This window comes from Gopherus flavomarginatus, chromosome 3, assembly GCF_025201925.1.
Source record: "Gopherus flavomarginatus isolate rGopFla2 chromosome 3, rGopFla2.mat.asm, whole genome shotgun sequence".
NCBI lineage: Eukaryota > Metazoa > Chordata > Testudines > Testudinidae > Gopherus > Gopherus flavomarginatus.
The window spans coordinates 272,992,926-273,012,750 of record NC_066619.1 but is presented as its reverse complement, the minus strand read 5'-3'; positions in this window follow the sequence as shown (position 1 = coordinate 273,012,750).

Below are 19,825 nucleotides of genomic sequence, written 5' to 3'. Positions count from 1 at the left end.
TTCTGATAATCTCCATGTAAAGTGCTCAGATACTACAGCAAGGTGCATGGCATAAAAATCTCTATTGATAAATAAATGTGTATGATCACATCTCCCAGCAAGCTATGAATGTGCCTGGCGCAAATAGCATGGGGCTTACTTGGCCACCGTATCAGAAGTCCTTATACCTTAGCTGTTACCTCAGGCATCACTAGATGAGAAGTACTTAGGGGCAGGGATCTTGTCTATGTTTGGTCAAGTGCTCTGACATATTTGTAACTAAAGGAATCCATATGTCTTGAACAGGTAGATCATAAACTCTGCATAAGGAAATGAGTTGTGCTACACACAGTATTTATGTAGCTTATGTTCAGCTGTCATACAGGAATAACTGAGACAGGGACATCCTTGGTACATACAAAGACAGCTTTGGATCACACAAGATTTCACCAGAGAGAATGTCATGCAGTCTATTTGCAAGAATTCTTAGAGTTGACTGTAGAAACCGTTTTACATATAGTTGACCTTTTAGGATAAGATTCATTGTAGGTGGCCATGAACTCTACCATCCCTGGAACCAACCGCCAACTGTGACCGGACATTGTCATCACCATTGAGAATCAAAAGAAGATCGTCACAATGGACATCAGAGTGCCCTTCGAGAACAGGATCCTGGCTTTCCGCGAAGCTCAAGCGGTGGAGAAATACTCCCCTTTGGCCAACACCTTGAGAGCTAGGGGTTACCAGGTTCAAACTCACGCTCTGTGATCGCCAGAGCCCTGAGCGCATAGGACCCCTGCAACAAGCAAGTGTTGCGGGAATGTAGAACTGGTCAGTGCTACACTTGGCTGATGCAGCAACTCGTGGTGTTGGATGCCATCCGGTAGTCCAGGGACATCTACCTAGAACACATCACTGAACATCGGCAATACCAGCAGAGATGGTCTAGGGTGCCGATGAGAAGCACGGTCAGGAAAGTAACTGGAATACTTCCCTGATGGATTGTATTTTCTAACGGACAACCTATCCTAAATTCTTAGTTACTGAGGGACAATCTTCACTCATTGCTATATTTGCTTTCTACAACCGCATTCTAAACTGCATTGTTAAATTTATTAACCTTCTTTTGGGATATTGCAGTTTATGTACTATATGTATTCTATGACTTTTAAGACAAACTTTGTACTTTTGGATAATTTAAGCATTATACCCATATGTATAGACACACTTTTCTTAACCTGTGTATTGTATAATTTTAGCATTAGCTTTAATAAAAATTTTTAAATCCATTTAGCATGTTATATGTTCTCTGTCTATGACTCTATGCGTCCCTGATTGGTAGAGTGACCAGATGTCCCGATTTTATAGGGGCAGCCCCGATTTTCTTATGCAAGCTCCTATTACCCCCCACTGCTGTCCCGATTTTTTACATTTGCTGTCTGGTCACCCTACTGATTGGTCTTAAGAGTTTCCACCTCTAATTTCTAATATTCTGTGTTTTTGAGAAAAATACTCACTCTTTTCTAGAGGATCAAGAATCAGGATAATGCCACGTTGCTGTGAGTAGCACATGGCTGATCAATGTCACCATATATCAGCTCAAGCACTGCTATGGCACTTAATGGGACTTCGACCCAGAAAAATCAGATCCAAAGGTACAGAGCAACGCTGATAACTACAATTGAGTCTAAAGCCTCAGTCCTGCAAGCACATATGCATGTACTTCATTTATGCACACGAGTAAAGTTCAGCAGATGCACAAAAGTTTGCAGGATTAGAACCGAAAAGAGCATAAGGGTTCATCTATCTGCCTTGGTCATTAGTGTTGTGATGTCACAGAATAATTAGAACCGCAAAAAAGTTCTACTCTAATGGGTTGCCTAGTCCTTCCCTGGTACATTGTGGTAGAAATCAGGAGTACTTGTGGCACCTTAGAGACTAAGAAATTTATTTCAGCATAAGCTTTTGTGGGCTGCAGCTCACTTCTACTCTGAAACCTGTGGTAGAAATGGTTTCCTAGCTGTCATAGCTCTTAAGGCCAGAGGAGACCACGTCGATCATCTAGTCCTGCATAACACAGAGAGAGAATTTCACCCAGGAATTCCTGTATGGTGCCCAACAATTTGTGGTTGAATGAGAGCATCTCTTTTAGAAAGACATCCAGTCCTGATTGAAAGACTCCCAAGATATGAAGAATTTACTACATCCCTTGGGACGCTGTTTCAATAGTTAATTGCCCTTGAGATTAAAAATGTGTGTCTCATTTCATTATTCCTGAACCATTGTTTGGAGATGGGTGTCAAGTTCAGCTCTGAATTTGTTTTATTTAGATTTACAATAATGCACCAAAAAGAGGCCCAGTTCCCAAACTCTAGATGCTTTTGACCATCGTTTAAAAGAACAGCTAAACTGTCCTGCTAAAATACGTATGTGGGCATTTTCAAATTTACGCAGCTCCTTTAGCAGACACAACACGCAAACATCAAGATGCGATGAATGGGCTGCCCAGCAATGGCTGGCAAAAACCTGAGTGCACCAACTGGTGATACCGATACTGCATTTATATGGGGCCTTTCATACAAGTGGATATCAATGTGCTCCAGTGCAACTAAGGGCTTTGTCTTCACTGCAGCGTTAGCTCAAGTTATCTCCCCTTGGGTTAATTCCCCCCAAGTTAGCCAGCTCCAGTGAAAGTGCTTATGCAGCAAAACAGCACTCGGAGCTGCACAGACTGATCGGATTAGCCGCAGAGTGTTTGCTTTGGCAGCACAGAGGAGCTGCATCCACACTGCATTGTTAGCTGGAACAACCCCACTCCACTTGAATTCCAACTCATACCCCCTCCCGGGCCAGCTAGCTTGAGTTTAAAGCACCACCCAACTTTTGTGCACGCACTGGAGACAGGTTAGGGGTCACACTTGAGCTATACCTGAGCTAACACTGAAGTGAAGGCAAGCCTTAGTGATCAGCAAATTCTGCTCTTCTGTAAGCCTTCTGCCAGTGAGAGTTGGCAGCAACACGGGCCTGGTGCTCGTACCCCTACAACCCCACTGACAACAGACCTTGCTACTGAATGCAAAAACTGAGAGTGCAACGCTAACTGCAACACACAGCTGTGTTACTGCTTTAACTATAGAAACCACTGCAGTTAAAGCAGAACCCCCTAGTGTGGATGGAGTTATACCTGTATAACTTATTCCCCTACATTTTGGGGAATAAAGTTATCTTGGTCTAAGCACCTTTACACTGGTGTAACTGCATTCACAGCAGGTGTTGTACTGTTTTCACTATATCACTAAGGGTGCGTCTAGACTACCCGCCGTATCAGCAGGTAGCGATCGATTTCTCGGGATCGATATATCACGTCTCATCTAGACACGATATATTGATCCCCAAACACACTCCCTTCGACTCCGGAACTCCACCAGCACGAACGGCGGTAGCGGAGTTGACGGGGGGAGCCGCGGACGTCGATCCTGCACCGTGAGGACGAGAGGTAAATCGATCTAAGATACTTCGACTTCAGCTACACTATTTACGTAGCTGAAGTTGCGTATCTTAGATCGATCCCACCCCCTAGTGTAGACCAGCCCTATAAAAGCAGCTCCCCTGACCAAAATAGCTAAATCGGTATAAACACCGTGTGCAGACCAGGCCTAAAGTTGCACGATTAAGCATGCAAAAGCAAGGAACTTCAGAAGCCAGGGCTGTTCTGGCCGCTCCTCTGTCCTTGGACCTTTACCTGATGACGGTAGTCTCTGGGTATGTGATTACATGTTTTTTCTCTGATAACTGTAAATAATACACCATTTGCTGCAACCTTACATACTCCCCAAGTAATTCACACAACCAGTATTGATGTATTTAAAGGTTGTATCATAAAGCCTATGCACAAAAGGAAGTGGTTTGTGCACCCAGTCATAACTTTTGCCTTTCCTGACTTTTTAGTGCTTAACCCTACAGCCTTCATGTTGGATTAATGTATTTTTGCACTTAATTTCCTAGGTTGTTAGGAGTTTTTCTTGATTACAAAAAAAAAAGTGTGTGCACATGGGTTGGAGTCTGGGAGGAAGTGCTCAGTCCTCTAGGGATATTAGCAGGCTCCCTACCAACCTCATTAGTAAATTACAAGCTTGAACACTTAACAGCAAGATATTAGAATCATAGAACTGGAAGGGATCTCAATAGGTCACCTAGTATTATCTAAGAGTCCTGTGGCACCTTATAGACTAACAGACATTTTGGAGCATGAGCTTTCGTGGGTGAATACCCACTTCGTCAGATGCATGTAGTGGAAATTTCCAGGGGCAGGTATATATATGCAGGCAAGCTAGAGATAATGAGGTAGTTCAATCAGGGAGGATGAGGCCCTGTTCTAGCAGTTGAGGTGTGAAAACCAAGGGAGGAGAAACTGGTTCTATAATTGGCAAGCCATTCACAGTCTTTGTTTAATCCTGAGCTGATGGTGTCAAATTTGCAGATGAACTGAAGCTCAGCAGTTTCTCTTTGAAGTCTGGTCCTGAAGTTTTTTTGCTGCAGGATGGCCACCTTAAGGTCTGCTATAGTGTGGCCAGGGAGGTTGAAGTGTTCTCCTACAGGTTTTTGTATATTGCCATTCCTAATATCTGATTTGTGTCCGTTTATCCTTTTCCGTAGCGACTGGAATACAAGCTGTCAGGAACAGTATCCCTGATGATGCTACAGCACAACTGGCTGCTGAGCTCTGTGCCTTTATCCTCACACACAACTATTTCAAATTTGATGACAATATATATCTTCAGATCAGCGGCACAGCTATGGGCACCCGCATGGCCCCACAATATGCCAATATTTTTATGGCCGACCTGGAACAACGCTTCCTCAGCTCTCATCCACTCACTCCCCTTCTCTACCTACGCTACATTGATGACATCTTCATCATCTGGATCCATGGGAAGGAGTCTCTGGAAAAATTCCACCATGATTTCAACAGCTTCCACCCCACCATCAACCTCAGCCTGGACCAATCTACATGGGAGGTCCACTTCCTAGCCACCACGGTGCAAATAAGTGATGGTCACATTACCACCACCCTATATCGAAAACCTACCGACCGCTATGCCTACCTTCATGCCTCCAGCTTCCATCCTGGGCACATCACACGATCCATTGTCTACAGCCAAGCACTGAGGTACAACCGCATCTGCTCTAACCCCTCAGACAGAGACCAACACCTACAAAATCTCCACCAAGCATTCTCAAAACTACAATACCCGCATGAGGAAATAAGGAAACAGATCAACAGAGCCAGACGTGTACCCAGAAGCCTCCTACTGCAAGACAAACCCAAGAAAGAAACCAACAGGACTCCACTGGCCATCACATACAGTCCCCAGCTAAAACCTCTCCAACGCATCATCAGGGACCTACAACCCATCCTGGACAATGATCCCACACTTTCACAGGTCTTGGGTGGCAGGCCAGTCCTTACCCACAGGCAACCTGCCAACCTGAAACATATTCTCACCAGTAACTGCACACTGCACCATAGTAACTCTATCTCAGGAACCAATCCATGCAACAAACCTCGATGCCAACTCTGCCCACATATCTACACCAGTGACACCATCACAGGACCTAACCAGATCAGCCACACCATCACCGATTCATTCACCTGCTCATCCACCAATGTAATATACACCATCATATGCCAGCAATGCCCCTCTGCTATGTACATCGGCCAAACTGGACAGTCGCTATGGAAAAGGATAAACGGACACAAATCAGATATTAGGAATGGCAATATACAAAAACCTGTAGGAGAGCACTTCAACCTCCCTGGCCACACTATAGCAGACCTTAAGGTGGCCATCCTGCAGCAAAAAAACTTCAGGACCAGACTTCAAAGAGAAACTGCTGAGCTTCAGTTCTTCTGCAAATTTGACACCATCAGCTCAGGATTAAACAAAGACTGTGAATGGCTTGCCAATTACAGAACCTGTTTCTCCTCCCTTGGTTTTCACACCTCAACTGCTAGAATAGGGCCTCATCCTCCCTGATTGAACTACTTCATTATCTCTAGCTTGCCTGCATATATATACCTGCCCCTGGAAATTTCCACTATATGCATCTGACGAAGTGGGTATTCACCCACGAAAGCTCATGCTCCAAAACGTCTGTTAGTCTATAAGGTGCCACAGGACTCTTTGCTGCTTTTACAGATCCAGACTAACACGGCTACCCCTCTGATAGTATTATCTAGTCCATCCCTGACAGGTGTTTGTCTAACCTGCTCTTTCAAAAAATCTCCAGTGATGGAGATTCCACAATGTTGGCTAGTGTCCCATTATTTCAGGTAGGGTTGCCAACTTTCTAATCGTTCCTTCCCCAAGGCCTCGCCTGCCACTAATAACACTTCCCGTCCCCCTCGGTGGCTCACTCTCCCCTCACCCTCACTTACTTTCACTGGGCTGGGGTAGGGAGTTGGGGTGCAGAAAGGGGTCAGGGCTCTAACTGGGGATGTGGGCCCTGACGTGGGGCCAGAAATGAGGGGTTCAGGGTGCGGAATGGGGCTCCAGGCTGGGGCAGGGAGTTGGGGTGTGGGAGGAGGTGAAGGCTACAGCTGGGGGTGCAGGCTCTAGGGTAGGGCTGGGGATGAGAGGTTCGGGGTGCAGGAGGGACTCTCGGCTGGGGCAGGGGGTTGGGGTGGGAGGGTGACGGCTCCGGCTGGGGATGCTGGCTCTGGGCTGGGCCAGGGGATGAGGGGTTTGGGAGGAGGGTTCAGGGCTGGGGCAATGGCTTGGGGCACGGGCTTACCGCAGGCAGCTCTCAGTCAGCGTGCAGCAGGGCTAAGGCAGGCTCCCTGCCTCTCCTGGCACTGTGCTGCATCCCGGAAGTGGACACACGTCCAGCTCCTAGGCGGGTGGGCCAGGAGGCTCCTTCAGCTGCTCTCGTCCACAGGCACCACTCCCCCAACTCCCATTGGCCACGGTTCCTGGCCAATGGGAGTGCGGAGCTGGTGCTTGGGATGCGGACAGCACGCAGACCCCTGTGCCTCCCCCACCTAGGAGCCGGACCTGCTGTCTGCTTCCAGGGTGCAGCGCCATGCCAGAACAGGTAGGAACTAGCCTGCCTTAGACTCGCAGTGCCACCGACTGGACTTTTAACAGCTCGGTCAGCAGTGCTGACTGGAGCCACCAGGGTCCCTTTTCGACCGGGCGTTCCAGTCAAAAACCGGACACCTGGCAACCCTAATTTCAGACTGAGTTTGCATTTCTATACTGGTGCACGTGCCAGTGTTTGCCATTAAAAGTACACAGGAGTTACATTGATTGCAGTGCTTGCTGATTACAATCTTCTGTATGTACAGAGCACCACCCACAGTAGCATTTAGTCGCTGTTAGGCATCCATAGCATTTAAAATACTGCACTGGCTTTCATTAACATGGATTTGATTGGTTAGGTCCCCTCCATCCTCCAGAGACATCTAAAGGCAAAGTTGAGGGGAGGAAGGAAGGAGCAAGGTTGGGGATGGCTAATGCATGGGGACTTTCCCCTTAGAGATTTAGGTTGAGTGGAACCATAAATGCCAAGCAACCCAAAAGTCTGTCAACCCCAAAGAACAGATGCTGCAGGGATCAAATAATGTAACCCACAAGAACCAAACCCAGCAGGACTCCATAGTCTTTATTCTACCAGAGCAACGTGTACTATTCTTATTAAACACTCGGTGGCAGCAACCTCTACTTCCATACACAGTGCCATGGGGCGCTAGCATTTTGCTATACCTATTTTACAAATTGCAAACAATGAAATGCAAGTGCAGGGGTCTGGCCAGCTGTGCATTGCACAGATCCTTTCATCCTCCTAATCAGATTCTGTTAGAATTATGCAGGGCATTTCTTTGGGCAGAGATGTTTTATTCACCACCCTGTAAATGATAAAATTTGGGGGAGCAGGGAGTGATTCTACCCAGATTTCTCCCCTTTCCCTTTTAATTCTCTTATACCTCCAAGTTCTCTGTATTGGGCTGACCCTACCAATGATAGTTCTTTCTTTTGTATCATTTACAGAGTGCACTGAGGTTATACAGCACTTACAGAACATAGATGGGTGCCTGCATACACATTTAACCTTAATGATCCGGCTGAGCTCTTACATAGCATTTTAGAAAGGAGAGAAGTATCATTAACCTCATTTTTACAGGTGGGGAAACTGAGGCCCGGCCGGTCATACAGCAGCACCTGCAATAAAACTAAGCTCTCCTCTTAGTCTAGTTTCCTAGCCACTAGCACACGCTGTACCAGCTTTCAAGCACACACTTGGGCTTCTCAGAGATTTCTCAGGCTAGCCTCCAAATTCCCAGGCCTTTCAGAGCTCCCTGAGAGGAAGGTGGGTGGAGAAGGAGAGCACGGGAATGGATTATGAGGGCTTCATCACTAGCAGCCTGAACTTTAGAGTTAGCAATGAGTTGCCTGCAGTGGGAGCTGAGAGTGCTCACCCCTCAGGATCAGGCTCGAAGCCGTGAATGAATCCCTGCTTTTGGTGAACCCAAAGTCCGCCACTGCCAGCTGCTGCCACACTCTCCAAACATGCTTTGATTCTGCTCAGATGCCATAGGCAGATCCCTAGCTGGTATAGCTTGTCAACAAGACTCTACTGAAGTCAGTGGAACAACACCAGTTCATGCCATCTGCAGAGCTGGCCCATGGTTTGTGACTGGCAATTTCCCTCCTCAGGAGCTAGTTAGTTTGAAGAGAGCAACCAGAACTCCGTGTCCTCTGCCTGGGTTGGAATATGTGGTTCTAGTTAGCTTTAATCTCACTGCTACGCATGACATGGAACGCTCCTGCACCCCTTGCTAGAGAAAGGGACATCCTGTGTGCAGACAGACAGGCTGATGTTTGCACACACAAGTACCTGTTGCCAGATAACGACTGCACCATCTGACTCCGGGCTGGTCTTATGAGTGCCTCCGTCCAAACTGGTTTGGGTCAAACCATTCCCGTGTTAGGGAGGCTGGGAAGGTGTCACAGCTGCACTGCGGCAGTTTTCTGGCACAGTCCCTCACGACTCTTGCCTCACCCTGCAGGAACTTTCCTGAACTTTATGGCCACTACCTGGGTCATCAGGTGCAGGAAATGAAATGTCTTGTACCTGTCCATAATGCCCTGCACTCATCTACCACTGCCCTAGTGCATCCAGTGGGGGCTGGAGGGAGATTGTAGGATGTTCACCCTATTTCTCAGAATACCCTTCTGGTCCCACAATGTTTTGCAGGTTCTCCCACAACCCCTTGTTGGGGAGCAGTGCTGGGAACTGTGGAATGGGAGTGCTGTGTACTATTTGCAGATGCGAGGACAGTTGGGTCCAGCACCATACAAAACTAAAGGCCTGCCCCCTCAATTATGGGGTAGGAACCACTAAGCCCAGGCCACAGAGTGCTAAGTGTGGACACTATGAACTGATTTACAGAGCCAGGCTAGTAATGCAAGAGCAATGGATGCTAGAAACTCTTGTAACATTTAGCCTTGCATCAGAGCCATTTTTGTGTATGGACAGAGCTGGAAGGAGCTGCTGGATAGGCAAGCAGGATCCCAACCGCTGTGTCCATCTAGGCATAACTAACATTACCAACTCCCCTTGGTGGGATAACTCAGACATTGACTTTTCCCCCTCTTCGATTCCTCACTCCAGTAGAATCTGGCAATCACAAGAACTGAGAATGCAGGAGACCACTCAGCAGCAGCTTTACTTACACTTGTATCTTTGTTTTAACCCAGCCTTTGTTCTCCTGTTCCTCTTTCTTGTAGCTAAGAAATAAATCCAAGTCCTGACCACCTCTGGTATTCAAGTTCCCCTGGCACTTTTTCTAAAACAAGGAGTGTCACCTCTGTTATTCTGGCTAAACTCATGTAACTAAATTTTCCCTACCTCAGCTCCCCCATCGGTTTTGACTGGAAAAAGATATTCTCCACCTCCTGTCAAAATTGTGGTGTAATGTTGCTGTGAAGTGCAGAGCTGCTTTATTCCCTCCCCTCCCCAGAGGTGGCTGCATTTCATGGGTCGGAGAAAGCAATCCCACCATATCCAATTCCCTTTCCTGTGGCGAGATCTAACTTGGTGTTGTTTAAAAACCTTCAGTTAAAGTTTCTGTAGACGTGTAAAATCAGAGGGGCCTGATTTTCAATGACATTTAACACCTGCTGCCATTCCAGTGGAAACTGCAGATACTAGAAAATTGGGCCCATTCTTAACACAGAAGAAGACAAGGTCCCTGGCCTAAAAAGCTTGCAATGTTTTCCTCTTTGTAGAGTAAAACAACTAATAACTCATCCATCAGGAGAAGATTTAAACTCAAGATCTTGTAGGATAAATATTAATTTTCTGTGCAGTCATCCATCAACATAACATATTCAACTCAAGTGTCATTATAAATTCTATGGCAGAAACATATTTTAAGTTCTTCTACAGTTCACACATCATAAAGAATTTGACAGGAATGCCACAGCACAGGGACTACAAACCCCAGTTCTCCCCTCAGCTAAGTGCTAGCTAGCTAGATGTTAAACCCCCAAACTAAAATCAAACAAATCTAAATAGTAAGTAAATAAATAGATGATTCACTGGTCTAATCCAAAGTGGTATTTCCTCTGGTTCTGTCTGAGAAGTAGACAGCACTGGAAGATTTTGTGCATTTATATCTAAGGCTATAGGGAAACATTGCGTGTACAATGCCTGCCCAGAACATTAGGTAATTACTTGGGGTAGCTGGATTAAAGCTGGCTCGTGGGGTCTCTATGAGATGCAATTACATCATGTGATTGCAGTGTAAATATACCCTCTGGATCATATCACCGTGCACCCTTAATCTTCTTTTAATGCCTTTTTATTGATATATTTATATGGATATATTATTAAATCTGCAAACAAACCAAAGTGCACAAAATTGCCCTTTTGGCATGACAAATATACATCCCCTCTTCCAGATACAGTGTGTGTTAAAGAATGACTATCATCTGACATGGGCTCAGAGATAACATTTCCACGTGGGTGAACTTTTCCCACTTCCTCCCCAATTATTCTGTATTTTGGAGGGCAATAGCTAATCAGGCCAAAGATCAGTGTGGGGAAAAAGACAAGCTGGCAGAATTTGAAAGAGGATTCAAGTCCTTTCATCTCAGCGTCTCATTGTAGATTCTCAATGCAGAAATGAGTTTCACAGTAGGTTCTAAGGCACCACTGCCCCTGGTTTTGTTCAGTAGAGCAAAGTGCAAGACAGTTGTGGAGACAGAGGTCACAGGAAGCTTGAGGGCAGGATTATGCCACTCTTACTCCCATCTATGGGACATTTCAAGTGGGTAAGGGTTCACCAACGGAAGGGTTGCACAACCCAGCCCTAAAAATCTGGCAAGTAAATTAAATGCAAGGGCCAAATTTTATCTCAAGAGCTGTATATGCATGTGAATGAAAATGAATGGGAAATGCCTCTTGGGCTCTGTGCCCACAGCCTGAGAGAAAGGAGAGTCCAGTGGCTAGCCCAATAGTCTAACAGTTGGGAGACCCCAGTGCAATTCCTTGCTCTGCCACAGACTTCCTTTGTGACCTTGGGCAAGTTACTTCATCTGTGTGTGTGTCTTTTCCCTCCCTACAAAATGGGGACAGTAGCACTTTCAGAGAGCTGTTTTGAGGAGAAATATGTTAAATAATGCAGGGTGCTCAGATCCTAGTGATGGGGTCCATAGATAGAGCACAGAGCATGGTTTGGGGTAGGAAATGGGGAAGAGAGGACATGGTACAAGTCATCTTTATCCATACAGCACCTTTTAAAGCATGCTGTTTCCCAAGTGACATCCGGAAGGAAAATAATTTGATTACTAACACTCGTACATTTCATGATAGTGATTAATAACAGTAACTAGTTAACAATAATTCTTGTCTATACCTATGCAAGGCTTAAAAAGAAAACTTTACGTATACAGGCCCTGAGACAGGTCTGACTTGCACCAGTGCAAATGAGGAGTGACTCTGCTGCAGTTACTGCAATGGCATTGGAATCAAACTAATATAAGTGAGATTACAATCAAGCTAATGACTTGGGCTGGGTACAGAGCTGACCATTCTGAATTAGGGGCGCAATATAAATCGGAACCTATTATTATTTATTATAGTGTGTTGTGGTAGCACCCAGGAGCCCCAGATATGGATCAGGACCCCATGGTGCTAGGCTCTGTACAAGCACAGACAAAAAGATGGTCCCTGCTCCAAATCCAGATGCAAATAGTGGGGCTTGAGAAGATCCCCGCTGATGACAGCAGTGATGCTCCCAGCACATGAAGTCCTGGAGTCACCACGTTTCACTGAATATCAGGTAACGCATGAGACCGTAACAGCCCAGTTATGCCAGTTACATAGCAGGGAAGAGAGTAAATTAGGGCTAGATCATACATTTAGATGCACAGAGTGAGCAGCTTCTGTGCTCCCCAAAGGGCAGAGATTGCACTTGTCCCTGACCCTTGCTCACAGAATTCAAGGGGTGGCAAGTCTCCTTATTTCCACGCATCCTTTTGCACCCCCATTAAGGACAAGAGACACTCTGGCTCTTACTGACTAGCCATGCATCATGGTGTTTCATTGACACTGATACGTTCCAGCTTCTCCAAGACTCGCTGGAATTGTCAGAGGGTGCTTCACAGATAAGAATGTCTCACAAGGAAAATGCCACTGTGCCCTGTAAAATGGGCCCAAGCTGATTCCAAGTAGAGTTTAACTCCAGATGTCACTCTATGATCAGATTCTGCATTAGGATTAAGGCCGGGCCCAACCAGGGCAGGTTTGTTTTTTCTTTTTTTTTTGGCGGGGGGCGGGGAGGCATCTTACTCAAACATGAGACCGTAGAATCGTTCGGTGCCTTTCCCGTTGATTGGCAGAACAAAACAACCATGCAAAGCTGTGCCACCACAAAGTCATGATCTCCTCCTGCCATCAGGGAAGCATCTCCCCGCATGGTGACATCACGTTGTGTCACTGCACCACAGCCCCAGCACTCCCGAAATAAAGGAAGGACTCTAACTGCAGAAGAAGAGGCAGACCTAGGCAAGTCACAACTGTTCTGTGAATTTCAGGACACCGGGCATCTCCACCCCAACTGTCAGTGGCATCTCACCTCCGCAGATGCTAAAACCAGCAAGGCAAATCTATAGGACACTGGAGGATACAAGAGAATACCCAACAACTTTGAATGCACACATTGATCCAGTGTCATATGCAGAGTTGCTGGAGCTGTGTTGGTTCTAGTATATGAGAGGGACAAGGTGGGTGAGGGAATATCTTTTATTGGACCAACTTCTGTTGGTGAGAGAGAGAAACTTTCATGTTTACGCAGAACTCTTCTGATCTGGGAAATGTTCTTAATGTCTCAGTTAATGGGCCACTTCACCTTGAACGGTCCCTTGAAATATGCTTTAACTACGTACTCCAAACAATCTGCTCCACCTTGTATTTAGTTGTGACACTCGGAGTATGTTTCCCAGACCTGTAGAAGATCTCTGAGTAAGCTTGAAAGCTTGTCTCTCACCAACAGAAGTTGGTCCAATGACAGATATTACCTCCAGAGCCGCCCCGGGGAGAGGGGGGCAATTTGCCCCAGGCTCTGGGCCCCACAGAGGCCCCCATGAGAATATAGTATTCTATAGTATCGCAACTTTTTTTTTAATGGAAGGGGCTCCTAAAATTGCTTTGCCCCAGGCCCCCTGAATCCTCTGAGCAGCCCTGATTACCTTACCCACCTTGTCACATTCATCCACTGTAAGAGGAAAGAAGATTCTCAGGGAGAACCTGCTGTCTGAGGCCATTGACTCTATACGTTCCACTTTCAAGTATACGCACTGGGTAAACAGAAGCTAAGATAATCAGTTAAGATTTGGCGGGACACACTGAGTGAAATTCAGCCCTGTTCACCGTGACTCAGCACAACGGCTACACCTTGCATAAATCCCCTTTAAGTCTTCAAAATAGGGGCCTACACGGTATGTAGGCCTGGGACTGGCCTTTTGCACAGGGGTGAATTTTACCCCTTATGAGCATTAATCACTGAAGTAAATCATGTTGCAGCCTTCTGAACAAGCTGCTGTGCTTGCAAGGACTTATCAGGCAGCTGATAATGATGTAATCTAATCTAGGAATATATGCATCAAGGACAGGCATTCGGTAATTAACACAGGGTGAAATCAAACAAGATATTGCTACAAGAAACCCCATATTAAGAGCTTGTCTAGTCCTGAATAACACCATGCATGGAAGCCTTTTCTTATAGAATCAGACTGTTCACACATGGAGTAATTCAGGAATACCTATTCCACTTTAAGTTCATACACTACCTTCTTCTGAAATAACTTTTATGTGTAGATAGGCCCTGAGACAGCATTAACTTAAAGGAGACCTGCAAAGAAAAAGAAAAAAAAACCTGGATTTATGCCATTTTGTGCTTCTGTATCAAACTGGTAATAAAACCCCAAGTCAGGAGCATTTCACCAGGTTTGGGGCTTTCACAAATCCACTGGTGACATCCTCTAAAGCATGGGAAGGCAGTAGGAGCTAGTGGCCAGATCACTGGCCTGGGACTCAGGAACTTTGTATTGGGTTTGCCACTGGCCAACTGGATAATCTTGGGCAAAGTCACTTTGCCACTCTCTGCCTCAGTTTTCCCATCTGTAAAGTGGGGGAAATCATAGAAATGTAAGGCTGGAAGGGACCTTGGGAAGTCATCTTGTTCATCCCCCTGTGCTGAGTCAGGATTAAGTATACCTAGACCATCCCTGACAGGAGTTTGGCTAACCTGGTCTTAAAAACCTCCAGTGACTGGGATTCCACAACCTCCTTAGATAACCTGTTCCAGTGCTTAACTACCTTTCTCACTAACCTACACTTCCCTCACTGCAAACGAAACCAATAATGTTTTGTCATACGCTCAGTGAACATAGAGAACAATTGATCACCACTCTTTTTACATTGTTTTCCATATTTGAAGACTGTTCTCCACCTATCCTCCATCTGCCTTCTCAAAACTCTAAACTAGGGGTGGGCAAACTTTTTGGCCTGAAATTGTATGGAGGGCCAGTTAGGGGAAGCTGTGCCTCCCAAAACAGCCAGGCATGGCCCGGCCCCGGCCCCCACCCCCTACTCCGACTCCCCCTGCTTCTCGCCCCGATGGCACCCCTGGGACTCCTGCCCCATCCAACCCCCCATTCCCTGTCCCCTGACCACCTCTGGACCCCTTCCCCTTCGTGCTCCCCACCGCCCCATCCAACCCCTCCTCTCATTCCTGACTGCCTCCCTCAAGTCCCTCCTCCCATTCAACCCCCCTGTTCTCCGCCCTTTGACCACCCCGACCCCTATCCATACTCCCACCCCCTGACCACCACCCCGATCTCCCCTGCCCTCTATCCAACGCCCCCTGTTTCCTGCCCCCTTACTGTGCTGCCTGGAGCACCGGTGGCTGGTGATGCTACAGCCGCGCTGCCCAGAGCACCAGGACAGGCAGCCGTGCCACCCGGCTGGAGCCAGCCACGCCACCATGCAGCACAGAGACCGGGTCCTGCCGCCCAGAGCATTGCACCGGTGGCACAGTGAGCTGAGGCTGCGGGAGACAGGGAACAGCAAGGGAGGGGTTGGGGGTAACCCTCCTAGTCCAGGAGCTCAGGGGCCGGGCAGGAGGATCCTGTTTGCACACCTCAGCTCTAAACTAACCATGGCCAGTTCTTTCAACCTATCCTCACAGGTCCAGGTTTCACTAAACCTTTTATCATTTTTGTTGCTCTCTCGTGGACTCTCTCCAATATGTTCACGTATTTCTACGTGCACCTACACAGCAGCGGAGACCTTGCTTCTGTGCTAGCTCTGCTTGAGCTAGTGTGCTAAGACTAGCAGTGTAGTCAGAGATAGCAGAGGTGGCAGCTTAGGCTAGACACCCAAGGACAAACCCCCCTGGACCTCTGCTGCCATGATTACCCCCAGCTAGACTGCTATTTTTAGCACACTATCTCTAGCAGAGATGGCTCATGTCTGTCTACTGAAGTGAGGAAGTACGCTCCCAGTTGCAGTGTAGATGCACCCTCAACATGCATCCAAAACTGGCCAAAATACTCCAGCTAAAGTCTCACCAGTGCCAAGTACAGCAAGACAATTACCTCCCCTATCTTACATGCAGCACTCTTGTTAATACACCTGTCCCTTGGGCAATGCTCTGGAACTGTTCCCCACAAAGCCAGCCATGACTTTGGGGAGCCTCCTGTCCCTTGGAGCAGACTGTCTTCAGGGCAAGAAGCTCACACGGCTTCACCTTCCTGGGTCTGACCTTGGAGCATTCAGCATATGCCCCTCTGTGTGCTTCACACAGCGAGTCCGCCCAGGCGGGGTCCTGGGGAAACCAGAGGGTCCTGCACGCACCTCCACTTCGCAGTCAGACGTGACTCTCAGCCAGCCAGTAAAGCAGAGGTTTATTAGATGACAGGAACACGGTCTAAAACAGAGCTTGTAGGTGCAGAGAACAGGTCCCCTCAGCCTGGTCCATTCTGGGGCCCAGTGAGCCAGACAACCCCATCTGCCCTCACTTCTTGTCCCCAGCCAGCTCCCAACTGAAAAACCCCCTCCAGCTCCTCCTTTCTGGCCTTTGTCTCTTTCCCGGGCCAGGAGGTCACCGGATCTCTTTATTCACCTTTAGCTATTCCCTTGCAGGGGGAAGGGCCCCAGCCATTTATTGCCAGGATACAAAGTGTCAGCCATTTATGCACAATGAAGACTTAAAAAAAACATAGGGGAAACTGAGGCACCCACACAGTATTCAGAGGAAACATTAAGAACAGTCCCGCTTCGTCACAACACCCTAGAATGGCATTTGTCTTTTTCATTGCAGCATCACATTGCTGGCTCATAATCAATTTGTGATCCACTATAACCCCCAGATCCTTTTCAGCAGCACTACTGCCTACCCACTTATTCCCTATGTTGGAGTTGTGCATTTAATTTTTTCCTTCCCAGGTGTAGTATTTTACACTTGTTGTTATTGAATTTCATTGTACTGATTTCAGACCAGTTCTCCAATTTATCAAGGTCATTTTGAAGTGTTATCCTGGCTGCCAAAGTGCTTGCAACTGTTCCCCTCCCCAAGCTTGGTGTTATCTACTGACCTGTGTAGAACCCCTTTTAACATGTCCACTCCATGTGACAGCAAACCATTGAAAACTACTCTGAGTACAGTTTTGCAATCAGTTGTGCACCCACCTTATAGAAATTTCATCTAGACCATATTTCCCTAGTTTGTTATGAGACTATTATTAGAGACAGTATCAAAAGTCTTACTAAAGTCCAGATATATCACATCCACTGCTTCCCACCATCCATTAGGCTTATTACTGTGTCAAACAGTAAATTAGAATGGTTTGGCATGATTTGTTCTTGACACATCCAGTGTGGGTATTACTTATCACCTTACTATCCTCCTGGTGTGAACAATCTGATTGTTTAGAACATAAGAACGATCGTACTGGGTCAGACCAATGGTCCATCTAGCCCAGTATCCTGTCTTCCCACAGTGGCCAATGCCAGGTGCTTCAGAGGGAATGAACAGAACAAGGCACATATGGAGTGATCCATCCCCTGTCATCCACTCCCAGCTTCTGGCAATTAGAGGTTTAGGACACCCAGAGCATGGGGTTGCATCCCTGATCATCTTGACTAATAGCCATTGATGGACCAATCCCCCATGACCTTATCTAATTCTTTTTGGAACCCAGTTATAGTTCTGGCCTTTACAACATCCACTGGCAAGGAGTTCCACAGGTTGACTGTGCATTGTGTGAAGAAGTTCTTCCTTTTATTTGTTTTAAACCTGCTGCCCAATAATTTCATTGGGTGGCCCCTGATTCCTGTGTTATGCAAAGGCATAAATAACATTTCGTTTTCCACTTTCTCCACACCAGTCACGATTTTCTAGACCTCTATCATAGCCCTTTTTGTTGATTCTTTTTCAAGCTGAAAAGTCCCAGTCTTTTTAAATGCTCCTCATGTGGAAGCTGTTCCATATCCTAATCATTTTTGTTGCCCTCTACTGTACCTTCTCCAATTCCAATATATCTTTTTTGCGGTGGGACAGTCAGAACTGAATGCAGTATTCAAGGGGTAGGTGTACCATAGATTTATATAGAGCCATTATGATATTTTCTGTCTTATCCCTATCCCTTTCCTAATGATTCCTAACATTCTGGTAGCTCTTTTGACTGCCACTGCACATTGAATGGGTGTTTTCAGAGTGTTACCAGATTTGCCCGTTACTTTGGGGTATGCTCATTTATTCGGGTTACTCTTCTGGGAGGGGGGGGTTTCAATGGGCTGGGTCAAGCAGCACTTTCAAGCTGCCACCCTTATGTGTTACACATTCAGCATGTCCCTCTCCCCACTCTCACATCACAATTGTACTGGTAGTAACCTACTTGATGAGCAAACCCCACTGTATTTTGGGCACTGCAGGGATCTTTAGCTTAGGTAAAAGAAGCGTTGCTGCAGAGTAAACGAGGGAATCTAAAACCACAAAAGAGTAAAGTTCAGCAAGAGAGAGAGAAGCAACCAGCTCAATCATAAAAGTTATTGAATAATAGTGATAACTACACAAGGAGGGCTAAACCAATATAACAGTTACATTATTAAAGGTGAATACCTGAGGTAGAAAAGAAAAGGGGGTGGCGGGCTCTCACCCACTCCATGAGTCTTGAACTGGTCGGGGTTCCCAGGTGATGGTGGTAGCTCAGGGTCCTGAGTACTGGAGACAGGCAGAACCCCTGGCACGATCAGTCAGGAGAAGATGGAATCCCAGTGGAACTGATGCAGAGTTTGAGTCTATGCATCAGAACACTGACTGGAGGGTAAGTAAGGATTTTTGTAGAGAAAATACAATGGTTCAAGGGAGAACACTAGATTTGTTTATAGGTAAACTGATGACTCAAGGGTTTTCTTTAGACTAGGTAATAGGAGATGATCACTGCTAGCTATGAGTGATGTTTCTTGCTGGGAGCTCACAATGCAGTTAGGGAGCTTCAGTATTTTGGATATCAATCAAGGACTCATTACTAGAACTGGTCTGATACTGCTGAGCTGGGTATGTGCAAATGTAGGTTCAATAACATCTGAAGCAGAGATCCCCCATGATGCAGTGTGTCCCTGCTCTCCTGGTCCCAGAGTTCAGTGTGGTTCTCTGTTCTCCATTTGGTATGCTAATGAGATGAATCCCTGTCCCATCTTTCATGCAGATGCAGCTAGGGGAGTTGTCTCTGTTCTCCACTATGTATACAAATGGAGATGTCTTAATGTTGTCACCCTTGTCAGGAGGGGTCTAGGTGTGTCTCCCAATACCCTTCATTGCTCTCTGCAAGCCTTTTCTCTGATTGGTTTTGGTTCAAGCAGAGACTGGTGGGAGGGGGGTGTCTTTCATGAGTCAGACAATCTACATACTGTACCCTGGTTCCCCAAGAACACAGAGCTGACTGGTATCAAGAGAATTATCCACAATGACTCCAAGATCTCTTTCTTGAGTGGTAACAGCTGATTTAGACCTCCCCCCCATTTTGTATGTATAGTTGGGATTATATTTTCTAAAGTGTGTTAGTTTACACATATCAACACTGAATTTTATCTGCCATTTTGTTGCCCAATCATTCAATTTAGTGAGATCCCTTTGTAAGTCTTGGGTCTGTTTTGGACTCAGCTATCTTGAATAATTTTGTAACATCTGCAAATTTTTCTACCTCACTGTTTACCCTTTTTCCAGATCATTTATAAATATATTGTACAGATCTATAGCCAAGACTTCTCTTGG